The following is an 18,663-nucleotide window of genomic DNA, read 5'->3' as shown; positions in this document are numbered from 1 at the left end:
GCAATGCTGCCTATGGAACTTCCTTAACAAATCAGGAAGGTGCCAAGCTATTATATGATACCTACCTAAGTTTACTGGAAAGCTCCAGAGACACACTGTAAAAAAATTCCGAAATGTTACTGAGTATTTCTGTGTAACGTGTCTGGATTTCAATGGTTTTTATCCACTTCCTGAAAAAATCAAGCATCATTGTCAAACAGTTTCCTGAATTGCTACAAGTTACACGAGTGCACACTTCTCACTGGTGTAAAAAATATTTTTATAACTCCCAGTTTAAAAATTAACTTTGCGTATTTATAAAGTGAATCGGCTTCTGGTAACTTACGGCCCGTCCATGCTGATTAAGCTCCCAGAGGGAGCGAGTAAGTATGGACTACGCTGCTTTGCAAGAGGTGCAGGCTGCTTGCTATTCTGGCTTAGCTGTGGCCATGTTTGCAATGGAGCTTTCTTAAATCAGGAAGGTACCAAGATATTATATTATACCTACCAAAGTTTACTCTAAAGACGGGAAGATTTCTGAATTTTTAAAGAGGTTTCCGAGAAAATTTCAGGAAGGTTACTGAATACTAGCGGAAAACGTTCCTGGTTTTGCAAGATATGTTACTGGCAGAAATTGGGCACATCAGCTGCCCATTATTTTCCAGGAACGTTTCTGAATGGTTTTTACAGTGCATGACTGACTTCGAAAAGGAAGATTTCTAAATTTTTTAGGAAGCTTCCGGTATAATTTCAGGAAGGTTACTGAGTTTTAGCGAAAAACGTTACTGGTTTTTGTAAGGTACGTTACTGATAGAAATTGGGTACATCAGCTGCCCATTATTTTCCAGGAACGTTTCTGAATCGTTTTTACAGTGAAGCATGAAGAAACAGCTAAAGGTATGTGGACATCTTGGCGTAAAGTGTATGAACATGATCATGAGCAAAAGCATTTGATAACAAAGTTATTTTTGCAAAGAAAATTATATACTTTGAAATATGAAGAATGAATTAACATGAAAGATTATACTCAAAACATTGACAAATGGCACTCTTGCTGATATTTCTTTTAATTTTATTAAAATACTCAAGAGTCCCAAGCACAGTTCAAATGATTCATATGCGGTTCGCAAGCTACAGGTTTCCGAGCCCAACTCTCGAGTACAGTTCAAAGTTTAATCCCGTGGATTTCTAACTGTTGAAAATCATCATATTTTTATGCTGTTGAAATTGTCAGAGTAACGTCCCTTTACACTATTTCATGCCAGACGTCAGAATATTGAACATTTGGTTCATCATCTCAAAAATTATTTGGCAAGTAATTTTTGATTTTTGTCTGAGACTAAGAATCTCAAATTTTAGTGAACAGATAATGGTCATTTTGATGTAAACTGAGGTGTTATATGAGTTTCTAGCAACAAGTGAGCTTTGGAGTACTATTAATCGATCCAGATACTTAAAAGAGGATTTGAAAAACGTTATCGATCCTGTCATACAAAGGAACAGGGAGTTTATTCCAAGCTCGTCAGCTTGCGAGATCGAGATTCTCGCTCACGTAATCGGTTGTGACGTAGAAATGTCGCAAAGTAGCATTCTAATCTACTCGAAATATGAGCCACTTATTACGAAAAATATTGCAGATTCTGAAATTTTAAATGCAATATCGGGAGCTGGAATGCAGACTTAATATTTCCAATCCCTAACTTACCACGTCATACGCAAGCAACAGAGCGATATATTAAATAGTAACACAATCAGCAAAGAAATTTGGAGAGGAACATGGCTTCATTTTCGCCAAGATTCAGTCACTAGAAAATATGAATACTTTCAATATAAAATCAGAGCTTAATTTGCCCAAAGATTTTCATTTGAATCTGTAAATCTCTCACTATCTCCCCCCCCCCCCTTTTTTAATTTTATTTTACTGAACAATTTATTTATAAAATGTTCTTTACTGAAATAATTCAAAGAAATATTTCTTTTTAGGGTTCTTACCTACACTTGTGTATTTATCTGAAATCTAAGTATAACATTTTATGACGGTTATGTGTATATTTTAGAATGTGACTTGTCTTACATTCAAAATTTTGTATGTGTCTGAACTAGAGATGAAAACAGTCGGAATAAAACCGGAAAATTTCCGAAAAAAACGGAAAAAAAAACCGTTTTTTTTCCGAAGGAATAAATTTCCACTTCAACTTTTCATTGTTTTAATTGAAATTTTCAGTAAAAGTGATTAGAAATTTCTCACGTTTAAATTCTGATGCAATTTCCTCCCCCCTTTCGTTTTATGTTAAAATACTGTCTAACGTTAATGCAAGTTATTGTATGACAATATAATTTGCATATACATAAAAAAAATGTTTAATGATACTTTTTACAAAAAAGCTTAAACCAATAACCTTAGTGAAGAATTTATTTTCCTTCTTCATAAAACAAACAAGCATAACTTTAATCACAAAACTATGTTTCTGCTGACTGTGAACCACATGTACAGGGTGCGGCAAAAAAAAAAAAAAAAAAAATGGGCAAGCAGTTTTCCAAGAAACTTTATTAAAAATAAATAAACTAACAAAACACCAAAAATAATAAAATGAGAAGACCTTTAGCAATTATTAAATTTAATTGGTTTCAAACTAGCAGCCTTTTGCAGTAATACAAAGATGCAACTGCTCATTGAAATTTTCATTCAAGGGCAGCAAGTCCTTTTATCAATCTTATATTCCCTATAAAGCAATTGGTTTAGAGAGTTCCATTTTGTGTGTAGTTTAGGGTAGATCTTTGACTCTAAAATAGGCCATACGGTGTAATAAATGGGACTGAGGTCGAGCGAGTAGAGCGTCCACTCAAAAGATGATATCTTGTCAAAAACAATGAGCTTTGCACCACTCTTGTCTTTTTGGCCATATGAATCGGCGTGGAGTTAAACGAAAATGTCCAGTCTACAATGCTGAAGTGCTCTTGGGCCCACAGAAGTACAATAACTTCTAAAATGTCCTTCTGGTTCACTTTTTGTTTCATTTTACGGCCCTCATCCACAAAAAACTAGAGATTTTTTTGTCGCTTGTAATGATTCCATCTCAGACCAAGCCTAGCTTCGGATTTTCGCGATATCTAACACTTTCTAAGGGCTTGGAGTGTCAACCAAGGGCGCCCATATGCAAAACTTTAAGGGGGTGGGGCTCTGATATTTTCCCCATGGTTTAGCAGGATATGTTCCCCTTGGAAACCGACTTTAGTACAGATTAGAGCTAATAAAATTGAACATTTTTGATAACTAATTCATTAATGGTTGGAGAAAAAATGATTTTACATTTTTACAAAGAAAAAAGTATTAAAAGGAAGAGGAAGTTCTCATTTCCAAAGGGAGGGGGGCATGAGCCCCGACTTTCCCCCCTATATGAGAGCCTATGGTGTCTACAGACCAAATCCTATGGTTCTGGGGGATATGAACCGGTTGAACGGTAAATCAGTGAAAGGTAAAGTAAGAAAAACAACGTTAAAAAAAGCACACATTTGCCAATTAATGTTAATTAACGCCATTTTTAACGTTGTTTTTCTTACTTTACTGTTCAGCACAAATCTTATCAGTGAAAGGTATCTCTTCCAGCGTGGACTTGCGGGCCCGTCTCAAACGTTTCTGGCATCTTTAGAGTCATACGGGAATGCCTGAATTTTTGGAACTTGCAAAACTTCTGTTTGAGCTGTTTTTTCCCTTAGTCGCACTTATCGGTCACAAATTCCCACAAACGACTGCTCTCGTGGAAACCCGAAGATTTCATTGAACTCACTTTTGGATGACCTGACGATTAACTCAAATGTTCACTGTTCGTTTTTGTACACTTTCCGGATATCGACTATCATTTCCAAGCCACTTGAAACGGCATGCCGTTTCAAATACTATTTGTCGAGGTACAACAAGCAAACGAACTGTCGTTCTACTTGATTAAACAACTTAAAATAGCAGGTATTTCGCTTAAAATTGTAAGAAAACCGAAAAACAATACATAAACTAAGTAATATATTGTAAATTATTTCCTAATAAATTGAGAAACAAAAATAAATTAGGTACTCATTAAAATGAAATTACCTTTCTTCCATTCGATGATACAATTTTTGTCCGATATTTTTTTTACCGCACCCTGTATACTGCCGTGCTAAGCAAAAAGGGAAACTTTGCAGTTGGGCATAAGCTCATATATTGTATTTTAAAGTGTGGCTCTTCCATGTATTTGATTCAGATTTCTTTTCTGTCTTTCTTTCTTTTTTTTAAGAATTTTTCAAAACAGTAGCTTTTGATCAAATGACTCTAAAACATTTTATTTATTAAATAAAATACGAAACAGAAATCAACTTGGTTATAATAACTCAAATTTGTTCAAAAGGGCTGGTATGACTACTTTTACTACTGTGCTTATCACGGCCGTATGAATAAACTTAGTTTATTCATACGGTTTTATTCAACAAAAATTAACTCCAGTTTAATTTTTGTTGAGCTTAAGAAAAACCAATTTAGTTTTGATTTGGTCTGAGACTGGATCGGGAAAAATCAAAACTCAATAGCTTTCATTTTCAGACGGTAACATTGTATTATTTTTCTTCAAAAAAAAGATATCAATCATGTTTGAAAGTCAAAAATTTCAGAAGTTTCAAAGGCAATCTAAAATAGAAAATGTAATTGTTATAATTAGACACACATTACCCAACATTATTGATTGAGTAACGACTTGACTTATTTCTGTGTTTGACCATGAAAGCACTCTATTCAGTTATAAAACAAAAAGGTTTTTTCTTCTAATTAATCTTACCTTTATGTGTATTTCTGTCAAGCAGAAAAAGAAGATGTGTGGATAGCATATGTTTTTTAATGCTTAACCCCTTATATGTTACAAGAAACACAGAGCTATTAAGAAACCCAAATTTTATTCATAAAGAAATCAAATTTTTCCTTTTTTTTCCAATTTTTCCCGAAAAAAACCGGTAAAAAAACGGTTTATTTCGGGTAAATTTTACATCTCTAGTCTGAACAAAAAAAAAACTTGGTAAAATACTAGATATTTTTTACCATTTTTGTTTTAGTTTAAAGAATGCATTTATTGTCAACTTTTCTGTCCGTGGTCGATTTAAAAAGTTTAAAAAATTAGTGCCTTCGTGATAAAAAATCTTTTTTTTTTTTTTCAATATGCGAATTTTGACCGCCAAACGGCACATGAATATTTTATCGAACTGTGATGTTATTTTACATCATAGTATTTCACCTCATTAGGTACCTTTTTTCTTTCTGGTTGATTTGAAAAGTTATTAAAAATTAATGTATTCGCGTAAAGAAGAAAATATGCATTTTTGGGCTCAATTTGCGAACTTTGACCCCCTTGCAGTGCATGAAGATTTAATCGGATCAATTTGAAATTCCACATGAATTTGTTTAGTTCTAGTAGACAACTTTTCTCACCCTGGCCAACTTGAAAACCTGGAAAAAAAATTAATTTGAATTTTGACATCTTGAATTCAAATTATGTTTTTCGCAATCACGATTGTGTGTGTGTATGTGTGTATGTGGGCGTGTGTGTTGTGTGTGTGTGGGGGGGGTATGTGTGTTTGTGTGCAGACATATGTGTTTGTGGCTGTGTGCAGGCATGAGTGTGTGGGTAGTTTTGTGTAGGTGTGTGTGTGTGTGTGTTTGTGTAGGTGTCTGTATGTGTGCGTGTGTGTGAATGTGTTTGTGTATGTGTGTGTAGAAGTATGTATGTATATATATGTGTGTGTGTAGGTGTGTGTATGTATGCGTGTGTGTGTGTGTAGGTGTGTGTATGTATGCGTGTGTGTGTGTGTAGGTGTGTGTATGTATGCGTGTGTGTGTGTGTGTGTGTGTGTGTGTGTGTAGGATATTGACAAAACCTGGAGACGGTTTTCGCTAGAGGAGCAGCATCGTGAGAATCCGGTCGACGGTGATGCTGCAGAAGCCGCTGGTCCAAGTTGAAAAAGGAACCACAACGCCAAGGAGGGGCCGTGGTAGCCCGATCGGTAGAGTGTCGGATTCGGGGCCGGAGGGTCCTGGGTTCGAACCTCGATGGTCGAAGACCCACAGTCGTCATTAAAGGGGACTGGGCGACGTTAAATATGCTCGTGGTCTCAATGTCCTCCAAGTGAAACGATACCTCTGGGGGTGCTAGCACCAGGTAGCTATTAGCTCCTGGACTAGTTCTAAATTCTCATTAACTGCTCGATCCGGTGATGGTGCTGCCATCTATCGTTATATAAAATAATGGAGGCAAGGCACTTAGTATGCAGTCCTCGACATAAATACAGTTGTAGTCAGTTGTGACTCTGTATAGGAATAGGAACGCCAAGGATCGTCAAATGAGAACAATAAGCCATCGTGATTGCTCAAAAAAAAAAAAAAGAAAGAAAATTAATTTGAATTTTGACATCTTGAATTCAAATTATGTTTTTCGCAATCACGAGTGTGTGTATATAGGCGTGTGTGTTGTGTGTAGGGGTATGTGTATGTGTGTAGGCATGTGTGTTTGTGTATGTGTGCAGGCATACGTGTGTGAACAGTTGTGTGTATGAATGTGTGTGTATGTGGGGGGGTATGTGTATGTGTTTGTGTATGTGTGTGTAGGTGTATGTGTGTGTATGTGTTTGTGTGCATGTGTGTGTGTAGTTGTGTATGTATGCGCGTGTGTGTAGGGCATGGACGCAACCTGGAGACGGCTTTCGCTATAGGAGCAGCATCGTAAGGAGCCGGTCGACGGTGATGGTGCGGAGGGTGGCGGTGGGAAAATAAAATCAAAGGACATCAAAACAGTCAAGTGAGAACAATAAGCAATCGTGATTACTCAAAAAAAAAAAATCGATCCACCCTAATGTACATCGGCAAATACAGTTATTCTGTCGAAAACGGAAGATGATGTAGTTCCGAGTGAACACTCTTCTGCTGAGTGACACATTTTTCTACTCAATGTGACAGGTTATTCCTCTCAGCAAGAGAAGCGAGAACATTACCTTAATTGTGTCTGAAATACGTAGTAAAAGTGAAAATTACAACTATTCAAGGCTGTTCATAAATGATGTCACACTTTTTAAAATCAAACTTGACTCCCTTTCCCTGTGTCACAAAGTGTCACTCTTCCCCTTACCCCCTCCCCTTGTCACATGTCACGCTGTCTTTCAAGGCATGTTTTTATCCAAAAAAGTGTTTGATGTCATACTTCTTGTAACCTCCTCCCTCCCCTTTTCACAAACTGAAAATTTAACGAACCTCCTTCCCTTCTGAAAGCGTGATATCATTTGTAGACAGCCCCTTAGTGCATAGTGGAGAGTGGCATTTCCCGGTGCAAGATAAAAATTAAGACAGTTATCAAATATTTTGGACCCGCATGAAACAACTGCGTGAATATTGACATTCACCAGTAAACGTCGACATTCTCCAGATTTTGGTCTTTTACGGTAACATATATGTAACTAACTGTTCTGTATTTACCCACTGCCCCTGTAAATAATCTGCAAACACATTTTTTTGGGGAATCCTCTTTTCTTTTTTAGAGATTTTATGGGAAAACAGTTGTTATCTCAATTGTATGAGACGTTAAGTCTGACATTGGGTAGCGCTTGTTACATGAATTGTATCCACGGCGCGTTGACTTTCAAGTGGGTCTGAGAATAGGAAATAAATTAATGTCGTTTGATTGTTATGTTTGCCAAGTCTGAGGCGTTTTTAATAAATAACAACACGGGTAAATTTCTGTTTCAAATCATATTTTTCCGCTTCAGCGGCGTTTGAAATGTTTTTCCTGTAAACGAATTCATCCGTAACTGATAGATGCTGCTCACAGATTTGGGGTAATTACAGTTATGAAAGTATCAGATTTGTTACAAGAATGTAGTTTCAGGTGTAACGTGCTGATTTCATTTCCTTTGAAATCTTTCGAATTTAAAGATTTTGTCAAATTCTTCGTTGTGAAATAAAGCAACTGAAAGTTTAGCTGATTTATATTACTCATAAATGTTTTAGTGCTCGACAGCAAGAAAAAATAAATAAATAAATAAATAAATGCTTCGGTTTTTTTCTGGAACAAAGGCGAGTTTTTTTTTGAGGGGGGGGGGGGCGTAAACGCAATACATAACGTAAAAAAGAAAACTAACTGCAAAATTAATAATAGTACTGTTATTAGTAACAACGAAAACACAAAATACGGTAACTTACTGTGAACTATAAATTAAACAATTTGATTAATTAAATAAATAATCCAATTAAAGAAAAAGAAGACTATTGAGATAAATCATGAGTGTCAGCATTTCTGTCCTCAATAATTAAATAAATTTTTAGGATTTTTAGGAATTTTCTTTTTGTATTAGATATTTAATCTTCTCTGAAAACTTTATTTTTTAAGTCACACTACTCTCAGTCGACTTTCAAACAATTAAAATAATTTAAACCTTAAGCGCGGAAGACAAAACCGTATTCTAAATAAACAGGATTTTGGTAGGGAAAATACTACTAAGATATTTTGGCGTAAAATACGTGCTAAAATCATATCATTTCGTCATATAGTATGATCAAATAATAAATTTTCCCAAATTGATAAATGAGTAAAAATAAGTAAATATTTCATCGCTTGAGAAACTTTCTTCTTTCATAGGGACAACGCAAATAACTTCGTCAAATACCGCAACAAACAAAACAAAGAAGATAATTGGTACCAAAGCTAGTTTTTTCAAAGTATATCTTTGACAAAATTGAGAAAAAAAAAAGCCATTCATTAGGGAGTAAAAGACAAAGGGAAAATACCGGCTTTTTCACTCTGACCTAGAGGTGGGAGACAAACCCTTTCGACGAGCATCTTCTCTCTCTCTCAATTTGATCCTCGAAAATAAAACATACAGAAATCAGGGTTAATTAAAGCAAAGAATGAATCCAGACTGTCGTCTTCGGCACTCCAGAGGCAAATAGCCTGGAGGTCCGAGGACCACGACCTGTAAAAGCAGGCATTTTCGAAGTTTTCCGTCACCTATTTCGAACGCAGCCGCGGGCCACTGCAGAAATAGGTCTTTGTCGGATTCGGCCACTGACATTTCGGCGTCTGCATCCCGCGCTCCTTCGGGAGATTCGAGGATCATAAAGACGCTAAACACCGACTTGGGAGGTTGAAAGTGGACGCGCGGTCTGGATTAATCGAGGCGCAACCCCATGCATCCCACGGTTGACCCCAGCGAAGGTAAATCTCGATCATGTGGATTACTTGATTTAGATGTGTGTCTTGTCTCGCCAGTTTCTTTTCTTTTCTTTTTTTTTTTTCCAAGTGTGACTTCTTTTTCAAGGGAGAAATTGATAGAGTTGAATTTCTATGAGAAATGTGAACTTTTTAAATTTGAATGTTTGTTTTCATTCCTTTAAAATTTCATTTAGTGAGGAAAAAATATATCGTTTTTGAAATTATTTTTTTTGCACTTGTTAATATCTACATTCTCATGAGAAATTTCTCCTAGTTTTAAAGATGAATATTTTTTTCCTTCCTTTCAAAAATTCATTTAGAGAGAAAAGAAAGTCTATTTCATCAGTTTAAAACAGTATTGCTACGTGACACATTGTTAGTATTTGAGATAATATAATCAATCAACTTTTACTTCAAAAAATATATCTTATGTTTATGAGTGTGTATATATAGGGTAAGTCTAGGTACCACACCCCACTTAACTAGAAACATTGAAAGATAATTGCTCCTACCTTTCTCAAAGTAATTTCAGAGGCTGTGTAAAATTCGTCAGTACCAATAAATATGAAATAAGTAATTTATTATTAAAAAACAGAACAGTAACTGGAGCGTATTACACTGATAATCAGGCAATTCACCCCATTCCCCATATGATCCACTTGAAATAACATCGCAAAACATAATGTAATCATTAAACATGATATTAATTAATAAAATTAATACGAATCATTATCATTATTATGTTGTTGACTTTATTATATATAATCATTATTATTCTCTATACGTTTAAATAAAAATTGAACTAAAATTTAAATAAACAAAGTAAGCTTCAAGCTTAAAATATTCTTTATAATTTTGTGATATACATATGGATTATGAAATGTTTTAATTTTTTAACCTTTCCGCACCCATTGCATCTTTGATTATACAACATTTCATGCAGTCATCCAAAGCACTCAATCCAGTCGACTGATGACTTCGTGGAATAATAATCTTCTATACACTCCTCGTAATTTTATTCATTGTTTGATAAAGGGTCCAGACTCACTAACAGGACTTTCACTGGAAGATTCATTCGCCTTCACGAATTTGCCAGAACTGGAATAGATGATTTTCTTTGTAACTCAATCTTCCATGTTGCCGTTTTCCAATTAATTTTTCTTCTGTTATATAAATCATGTGAAAGACTTCTCTCTTCAAAGATTGCAGAGCATTCGTTGAGGAGCTCGGACGACTATTTTTATATACATTTTTGTATTTAGAGGAAAAAAATCTTTAAATGCCCCCCCCCCCCAGTCACATACCTTAAAAACTGCTACGTCACAGTTTTTTTTTTCTGAAATGCAGTAAATGAACTTGAATCTTTAATTTATATTAGCTCAAGAAAATAGTATCTAATGTGAAGCATATCACTCGGTCGGGTCATCAGTGGGACAAATAGCCAGTAAATAAGCGGGATATATATCCTTTTTGTCAAGGTTACTTGCCCCACCCCCTAGAGTTCAATTAGCAAACCAATGTGACAGAAGCCAACGTTAAGTCTTTCTTATGATGTTCTCTTATTTTTTAACCAGGTAAATCAACAAAATATCGGAAAGATCATGTTTATATTACAGTTCTGAAAAGTATTAACTTACATCAGGCTAAAAAAAAAAAATCATTTTCCTTTAGATTTCCTTTAAAATAGTATTATCGGTAGAAATCGGTAGAAAATAACTGTACGCTAATCTAATCACGTCTTTCTACACCACTGACTCTGAAAAAAGGCCCAACAGAGGGTCGTATAATCCGGCGCGGCATGTAAATCTGAATTACCATGTATATACATTTAATATGCAGCGCGTTCTCGCTCAACCTACAAGACATTTATTTTCGCAACAGTTAGTTATAGATGTACACTTCCAATTTCAAAATGGTCAAAATAAGGTGTCGAGTTAAGCTACTGAAAGTTTGAAGCGAAAAAGAAAATTAGTGAAAAAATACGAGATCTAACTTTTTATACGAACCCTAAGTCCCCTAATCACGGGACGCGGGAGCGTCCCGCCCCGCCAAGGAAACCAAACGTCAGCATCCAACAGAAGCAAATCCACCGCCAAAGACGAAAGAAAATAAAAGCGACCAAGAACAAGATTACACGACAGAACAAGTTGGGGTTTTTTGGGTTTTTCACCATCTGGACCATCAGGGGGAGGAGGTATTAAAGTTATAAAATCGCTGACCAAAAAAGTTTTCGCTTTCTTTGACAGGGCTACAGCCCAGACCAGAAAAAGGAATCAAGCTGAAATTTCGCACACACATTCCTTGTGCCCTACTGATGTGCCTTTTGTGCCATTTGACAACCCCCCTCCTCTTCCCCCCTCGTTTTTACCCCCCAAATTGTATCTTCCCGGGGTTCTATCACAGCCTCCCGGGGGAGGGACTACGGTAATGATTTTTGGGATACATATTCTTGGGGGGCCATTGAGTACATATACAAAAATTCAACCCCCAGGCACATCATGGGCCGGAGTAATTAAAGTTTGAAAATCACTAATTTTCCCTAAATTCTTATGTACTTACTCTCAGCTCATAGGGTTTGTTTATCTCGGACTGCAATTGCAAGGTTAGAACAGATCTAACAGTTATTCCAAAGTTGTCTTAGGAAATGAAATTCAATCAAGACTAAAACATATCCAACAGTTGCAACCAGACGTTAAATCGCGGATATCACAAATTTGCCACAGCGACTGCGCATGCGCGCAGACTTAGCTCATTGGGCTTTCTGTTTTCAGATTCTATGTTGTTTGTTTATACTTAACCAGAGAAACAAATTAATGAATGAGATTAGCATGCTCTCCTCCCCCCCCCCCAAAAGTTTTGCCGATACGAAATTTCCTTCCCCCTGTTTTTCAGTTTTTATATATTTATGGAGGGAAGGAATTTTAAATGTCGGCGCGAAACTGGGGTTAAACCATTACAATATTTTACGTGACAAATTATATGAAACTGTCCGCACATGAATACGGCACATATAACTTTTCAATTGAAAGCGAAAAATAGCACTTTTTTATTGGTTTGCTTATTTTCTAAATTAATGGATTTTTCACAAACAACACATAATGAATTGAAAATGTATGAAATACGTGTGTGGATATCCGTGCTTTGCAGTAATTTGCTAGCTGAAAAATTTTTTGCAATTAATTTAAGCAAGACTTTTAATGAGCTTAGTCCGCGCGCAACATGCGCATTCCCTATGGCAAATTTGGGATATCCGCCATTTGACATCGAGTAAAGTTGTATAGATCTTTTGACACATCCAAATTTAAAATATTTAATGGCTTTTTTTTTCTGCTTGGTGATAACATGCGTTATTTCGTTTTTTAAATGAACTTTTAAATTGTTTATCTTGTTTGGCGGGAAGCTTTTCAAAGTGAAGTGGTTGCTTGGTGAGCAAAAAGCTTCCCGCCAAACAAGATAAACAATTTAAAAGATCTAGCCATATTTCTGGGGAGTTGAAGGTGGGAGGAGGTTCTAATGGAAGTAGCTGTGATGAAAAAGGAGAAGAGGGAGGATGATAGTTTGGCAGGTACTTGGCGGGTAAACTAGATATCATAACTTTTTTTGGCTGAGGGTTTTTGGGTTTAGGATGCAGGTTTTCTTTTTTGTGCAGAAAAGTTAAAGGTTTTCTTGGTGGGGAAATTTTTACAACAGGGTTGTTTTTGATGAGATTTATATTTACGGAAATAATTTCCATTGGAAATTTACTCCAACACAAAAAAATGCACATTCGTGCGAAAAATATTCTCCGAGATATGAAACGCTGCGTTTTGAGACTTACATCACTTAACACTCGGAGTCAATAACACCTTTTGGGGGGAAATATAGTGATTAACAAAGGTCTAAAATTATATGTGTGCATAGAGTGTTATTTCAAACTGTAGTAGCTTTTGTAGAGTGGTTTTTGCATCATAGCATAACATTTACGTTTATTTTCCAATAACAATTAAAAATATAAATGTTTTGTTTTTTTACTTCGACAACCTGTCATTCTTCCGAAAGGCGATAAGTTCCAATCTCCTCTTCAGCTTGGCCCCTTAAAAAATTGAAGCCTTATATCTCATTGAGTTTTGGTCGTAAATGTTTCAAATTTTTTGTGTAGGAATTACTTTTGAATAGAGATTATTTCCCAAACTATAAGATAGAAGACATAGGGTCCGTATGAAAAGTTACATTTCGTATTAACTCTGCACCTTATTTTGGTATTTTTCGCAATTGGAAGTATGCATCTAGGACTAACGGTTGCGAAAATAATGGACTTGCAGGTTAAACGAGGACACGCTACATAAGCGCACGCCAACAAAAACTAAATTCGTAGGAACGAAGAAAAACTTTTAGGTGAAGACAAATTAATTATCAGAGTTTACGGCCAAATTCAGCGCATCATATTCATTTTGAAAGATACTTGTTCTAAAAGAGGTGGTGATAAAGGTATGCTTTTAGTCACTCGAGTAACCTGCTCCGTTACCTGCTCGCTTCCCTAGTCAACCCCTGCTCGGAGCTCTGTAAAAAAAAATAAAAAAAAAAAAGCAATGGAACTTACTGAAGATTCAATGGAGGTATTTGTTTGCAGTTCATGCTGAAAGTTATTTTTAAATCTGTTGATCAGGAAATTTCAGAGCCAATTGCGTAGAAAACGGTATTTATAAACATTATTTCATGCCAATAAAAATAATCTTATGAGGAATTATTACGCATTTGGAGGGGGAGGGGGGTCTTTGCAAGTTCGTTTGAACTTAGAAGGGAAAAAAATAATTATCTGAAAATTATGCGGCTCTGACAATTCTAGATATTATAGTTAGCTTTGAAAACGAAGTCCATCAAACGTTCTCCATAGCGTGAAAAAATCATTAAGCAGTTCAAATTAGAATATCTTTAGTGAACTAATCTTAATCTACTTGTTTGAGCAAAATGTTTAATCAATGCTTGATGTGCTTAGCTCTAGAGATCAATAGCACCGTCTTTGTTTTTTAATTATTTATGAATGTTCTTAAGTTAAAATGGGAATTAGATTAAATTTTCTTCACCAATCAATTTAACAAATTAGTTCATATGGATTATGAAATTGCTTTTAATCTTAATCCCGAATGTGAGGATTTATCTTATACAAGGAAGAGATGCCGTCAAGGATGATGGCACAAACCCCTCAAATGCTACTAAGATCGAGATCCCCAAAAGAGGCCAAAACTGCCTAAAACAACTCCTATGGATATCTTGCACAAGATGAAATAAAATAATTTTATTTCTGAAAGTAAGCAGTTACTGTAACGTATATTTTTACGTTTAACTAAAAATCGCTGTTGCATATATTGCGCATACTTCAGAACATTCTTTTTTTTTTTAAACAGTTTAGTTTATTTCTTGAATATTTAAAATAAATACTTATTTGAACAAAGTATTTGTAGATCACGCTGCACAAAATTTATTTAATGAGCAGAGCATCGAAAGAAAGCGTTTCATTTGCTCGTTAAAACAGAAGTGCACTTTATTATTTTAGCGATATCAACCATTTTTTTCCTAAAGAAAAGTTTCCATTAAAACCTGTTTCAATGTCTGTTACATGGGGAAGATTCTTTTTCTAAATCAATTTTTTACTAAAATATGTGCTTATACAGTACTCCTGATAGTTCTAAAACATTTCTCAGTGCCTTAAAAATAAAAAAATAAAAACTAAGCAAAACAAAACGAAAGTCTCTAAATGGCAAATTTGCCGACGAAAGTATTTTGGTGCAGCATCGGCTTAAAATGGGTTGAAAAATACGTTTTGTTTGGTTTAATTAGGAGCAAAAGTTAAACTCAAAGCTCCGAAACTGTTCGAGCGCTCAGTAAACCAAACGAATAAAGCCATTCTCTATCCTTTCTTCCCGATTCTTTCTTTTTGCGGCTAAATTCTTAAATTCTTCTCTTCATTGATCTTAGGTTTGGTGCTCAAAACTATCTTAAGCCATTCCATTTGTACTGGCTGCCTTCCTTAAATAAGGTCATATGAAAAATAGAAAAATCCGATATTGGAAGTTTCGTGATCTTTTTGACGTTTGTCCGCTAATTGATGAACAGCAGGAGCAATGCACAAAAGGGTTTTTATTGAGTAAGATTTTAAAAAAAGTTGCGGGAATCGCACATTCCCGCGAACCTTGCATTATTTGACTTGATTGAATCTAAAGATAAAATTTAGAAACAGCCTTCAAGTCGAGAATAGTAAGTAAATAGGAATAAGATATTGAGAAGAAAAGAGGTTGAATCTGTTCATAACGCTAAGTTCAGGCAAGCGAAACACGTGATGAAAGATGTCGATCTTTATCAATATCGGTGCACTCAAATGTAAAGAAGACTCACTCCTCAAACAATGGTGCCTAGCACTCATATATCTAAGCATCTGAACTTCAGTTTCATGAGGATGCGTGAAACAAAAAGCGAAAGCGTGAAAACCTTTTGTTTCTTGTACTTCTTTCAGGTCTTCAGAACGTGAAGGTGGGAACGTTTCGAATTTTTCATGCGGAAATTATCATTTTTGTCTGATTCTTTTTATAACTTAAAATGTTCAAACTCAACAACTTTGGTATCAATGTCAAGCTATTTATATGAGAAACGTAAGTCTAGTCTTTAAATAAAGTTAAAGAAATGATTTGTTATATTTTTAAATGGAAAATAAATTTTTGTTTTTCAAATTTAATGGGCTGTAAAAAAAGGAATCATCCTATTTTTTCTAAAGCTTTGCCGAGAGTCAATTAGAATCCATTAAGTAAGAAAAAAAGTCATAAAAGTAATATTTCATAACAACTATATTTTTTCAAACCCAGGATGTAGAGATATAAAACTCTTTGTTGCTTCTTATGAAAGTGAAGAGTTAGTTGAAGGAAAAATAAAGTTTTCATTCTTTATTTCCTTTTCTTAATTTTAAGTCCTGAAAAAGCATTTACTGTACTCAAAAATACATTTATAGCAATTATTTCTTAAATTGCATCGTCTGCAACTCGCTCTAAATGCTGCAAATCGCTATATGATTTTTAATGTTGTATCTCCGTTTCTTTTCTATATCAAGTCAGAACAGTTGCAATGAATTCAATATTAAAACAGTATTAAATTAATGGTTCTTAATATTCTAGTGCATAAGAAGTGAAAAAAAAAATATTTTCAAATTATTTCCAGCTTTAATGAACTGTTAAAAAAATGATAAAAAAACTATTTTAAGCCTTTAATTAAAGATAATTTGTAGGTTTCACATTGGGAAAGGTTAACTTTTAGAGCAATGAGTCATTTTATGTTTCTGTGGTAGCAACTTCTTTGTTTTAGCAGATGTTCAATGTAATTTTATCACAGTCGTTTTCTCGTGAAAACATAGTTTAAACAAACTAAACCTAATTATTTCAAAATATTGTAAAGATATTTAGGTAAATTTATGACAATGCTTAAATTTTTTTACTCAATTAAAAGTTATCTTTTTTGCAAGTCAGTTATAAGGTAGATCATAGGAAACTTGTGAACACAGCATATAACGGCACATGTGAACAGTTCCCATACTCCCTACATAATATTAATATTAGTATAGCATATTATAATTGTTAAAATTTAAAAATTTATAATTATTATTTTTCTAAAATCAGATTGTAAATTTATTGTTACTTATGACTATTATTCTTAAACATTTATTTATTTATTTATTTTACACTATTACTTCTTTGGTTATTAAGTAGTTGGTCAGCAATTTAGTGTTATTTAATGCTTACAAGAAATGAAAAAAACTCAAAATATTTTCATTTAGTTAAAAATTAAAAGTTTAAAATAATTTTAAAATACATTATCAAACTCTGTATTAAGCTTAAAAGCAATATATAATTAGAATAAATTTTACATAATAAACAATTCTATGAGTTTTATGATTTTTTCGCGTCTATGCAGTGCTCAGAACATGCTATTATCCTCTAACATTTGACATTGAGCAGTATTGTTACATATTTAGGGGGAAATATTTTCCTAATGACGCAATGACTGTACAATAGAAACTGACGCAGTATAGGTTACAAGCCCTTCAATGTAATTGGTGTATATGCTTCACATTAACAGTTTTCTTTAAAATATGATGCTTGTTCCGTATTTTAAATCGTTTTCATATGTGCATCAGGCCTGTTCACATGTGCCCCTTTATAGATGCCCCCCCCCCCTTCTTTGAAATCAGAGTGAGCAACTGTAAAAGAAAATCAACGACACAGAGGTATGCACGTCATTTCAAAATTATCCGCGGAGAGGGGAGTGTATATACTCAAAGCATATCCACAACAGAAATTCCGTCCATAGTTTTGAATATCCAATGATTTCTCAAAGCCAGGAGAATCAATAATCCCCTCCTGACCCCCTTAAATGTCGAGCTTATGCAGAGGTAACAAAATCTACAAAAACGCTGTTTACTTGTCATTCTAATGTATGGACAGTAGCTGCGTAACACGGTTTACCTCAAAAATAAAAGAAATAAAAGATATGTTAAGTGAAGCATGCTCATCAAATAAGTTTAAACAAACAAAGAAAAAAAAATCCATAGTGTAAAATTTTTTGTCAACGTGAAGAAAAGACCAATTTTACAGCTCAAAATTTAAATTATACACTCACACACACACACAAATGCAGCGATATATATTATATATATATATATATATATATATATATATATATATATAGATAGATAGATAGATAGATAGATAGATAGATGGATAACTTGATGGTTGCCGGTGGTGTCTTCACTCTGTTTGAGATTCATTTATACACTAGTTTTAATTTTCTTTTCTTGTTCTTTTTTAAGGTTTTTTTTTTTTTTTTTTTTTGTTCGGACATGGAGAAAAAATTGATTTCGAGCAAAGAAAAAAAAATCAGCTCTAGATTTGTTTGAAAACCTTTTCAGCTCGATACATGTTTGCAAGTAGCATTTTTATAGCAGATGAAAATTGTAAGAAACAAGTAATATGAAATACGTCACTAAGTAAAGTCGTCATTAATTGTTCTAAAGGTTCAGTAATGGTTCCTGCTCCATCGATTATTGAACGCTTTTTATCAATCAAATCAAAGACAAGTGTAACGTAGAATTATGAACTTTTTCATCTCTCCAGATATGAACATACGTTAAATAATCAAAACAAAAACATTCAAATCTATATAAAGTACTTTTAAACTGATAAAATTTGTAAAAAAAACGATTCTTAGAAAATATAAAAGGTAAATGCTTTTTTTTTAATTTAAAACTTGTAACTATTCATGTCACAGACTGATCAGAGAAAAGATAGTAAAAAATAGACCGAAAAACTTCTCATTTTGTCTGAATTTTGTTAAATATTTAATAGTTAATAAGGAAAACGAGAGGGGTGGAGAGCAAAATTCGAAGTTTTGGTTTTACATATAAGTTCTTAAGTACATGAAATACACCGCCAGTTCAGTCAATTCCAGC

The 18,663-nt window shown here is 34.3% G+C and overlaps 2 protein-coding genes across 2 annotated transcripts in view; one reads left to right on the top strand and one right to left on the bottom strand.

Annotated features, from left to right (window-relative positions):
* LOC129218333 (uncharacterized) overlaps positions 1-18,663 on the bottom strand; it is a 243,565-nt gene that overhangs the window by 136,589 nt on the left and 88,313 nt on the right. The gene's annotated exons all lie outside the window — the stretch shown is intronic.
* Positions 9,162-18,663, top strand: part of LOC129219359 (uncharacterized) — a 52,415-nt gene continuing 42,913 nt past the window's right edge. The window contains exon 1 of the mRNA XM_054853732.1: positions 9,162-9,197. The gene's annotated coding sequence lies outside the window, so the exon portion shown is untranslated. The remainder of the gene's footprint in view (positions 9,198-18,663) is intronic.

Source organism: Uloborus diversus, chromosome 3 (genome assembly GCF_026930045.1).
Source record: "Uloborus diversus isolate 005 chromosome 3, Udiv.v.3.1, whole genome shotgun sequence".
Classification (NCBI taxonomy): Eukaryota; Metazoa; Arthropoda; class Arachnida; order Araneae; family Uloboridae; genus Uloborus; species Uloborus diversus.
The sequence above is the reverse complement of the archived record's forward strand: the minus strand, read 5'-3'. Positions and strand labels throughout refer to the sequence as shown.